This window comes from Desmodus rotundus, chromosome 1 (assembly GCF_022682495.2).
Source record: "Desmodus rotundus isolate HL8 chromosome 1, HLdesRot8A.1, whole genome shotgun sequence".
Taxonomy (NCBI): Eukaryota; Metazoa; Chordata; class Mammalia; order Chiroptera; family Phyllostomidae; genus Desmodus; species Desmodus rotundus.
Genome location: NC_071387.1, coordinates 200,151,903 through 200,153,522, shown reverse-complemented (window position 1 = coordinate 200,153,522; position 1,620 = coordinate 200,151,903). Strand labels below are relative to the sequence as shown.

The window sequence follows — 1,620 nt, the reverse complement described above, 5'->3', positions numbered from 1 at the left end:
CTCAGTGTAAGAACCTCCCCTTGCCACCATCTTTGCCAAAGGAGGGGACACCTTGGTGCTCCAAACAGACTGTTTTTCAGTAACAATCTGACAAAAAAAAGTAGATATAATTTTGATTCATTCACACTGGATGGCTATTGTGTTGGCTGTTGTCACGTATTTGACAATCTAAGTGAAAAGAGGTCAGTGCCCCTAACTAAATAGTCAGGTACTGCATGTTTTTTGTTTTTTGTTTTTTTTTAATCACAAATAGGCCTGTTTATTTGTCACCATTAAATGTCTGAATTTAAACAGATTCTTGGACTGGGGGCTCATGTCCATCAGCTCGTTCAACTTTAGCACCTGTCTAATCCCCAGTAGCTTTTCCAGAACTGCTACCTTCACTATGAAGCTCCATGAGTTTTCCCAATTCAAACTTGGGCTTCTTCAGCATTTTGACTTTTCTAACAAAGGCATCATGAAGTGGATAAAGAGATTGGCAGGCCTTTTCTATGTCTTTCCCAGTGCTGTCTGGGATCAGTTTATTGACCACTTCTTTCAAGTCATTTGTCTGCACCTCTCGGGTCATGATTTCCATCATCTTCTTCTGGATTTGGCGGACCTGTTGATGCTGAGCATAAGAGGTCTTCCGAATCTGATTGTTGCGTTTTTTAGTAAAACCAACACAGAATAAACGAAGCAAATACCCATCAACATGAGCTTCAATCATGGTCTGCCATTTTTTGACCATAGAGCACATTTTGTCACGGGTAAGATCCGTGCCATGGAAATTATTCAGGCAGTTTTTGCCCTGATCATCCTCAGTAATTAGCTAGAATTTTCTAAATGCAACTTCATCATTCTGCAGATCAGCTAGGCTCACTTCAAATACTTGGCCCTTCAGACCATCCGATGTGATTTTGGTTCCCTGAGTTCTTGTGACTAGTGTTTTTCCAATATTTCTTATGTTGAACATAGCTGGAGCTTTCACATCATACCAATCATTCTTAGAAAATGGATCAACCACTTTCTTCTTTGCTCCCTTTTTGCCACCTTTTGTCAGGCGCTTGTTCTTGCCCACCGCCATGGTGCTGCTCAAAGAGCCAAAAGGGGCCAGGTACTGCATGTTTTAAGAAATCCTTTTGGTGCACCTGTTGAAAACTGCTGCTCTAGACAGATCATTACTGGTGGCTGAGTGCTTCAGTTTATCCACACCATCAGGCATCTTACTCTGAATTTTCTTTACAAACTTTACATTTATGCTTCTAAACAAATGAACATTTTCAGAGCCAGTCTGAATATTTGTGTCCCGTGTGTTTGTGCTGCCTCACATTCCAGATTCTTCTATTTCAAGGCTGTCATAATTTTTCACAATGAGTATCTGAAGCATGAGATTACAAAATTTTTTTTTCCTGGAACACTGTCAGTCTAGGAACTAATTCCAGACAAAACAAAACACAACAAAAAACTTTATGTAGAGTTGTGTATACATACTGAATCTAATGTATCATCATCAACAGAACATTCATGGCCATGCCTGGATAGCTCACTTGGTTGGAGCATTGTCCTGCTGCATGGGGGCTGTGGGTTTGATCCCCATCAGGGCACATGCAAGCAGCAGCAACCAGTGAATGCATACAT

General features: G+C 40.8%; 1 pseudogene; it reads right to left on the bottom strand.

The window, feature by feature from the left end:
• Window positions 1–224: 224 nt before the first annotated feature.
• LOC112321091 (small ribosomal subunit protein eS1-like) lies at window positions 225–1,072 on the bottom strand (annotated as a pseudogene).
• Between the last annotated feature and the right edge of the window lie 548 nt (window positions 1,073–1,620).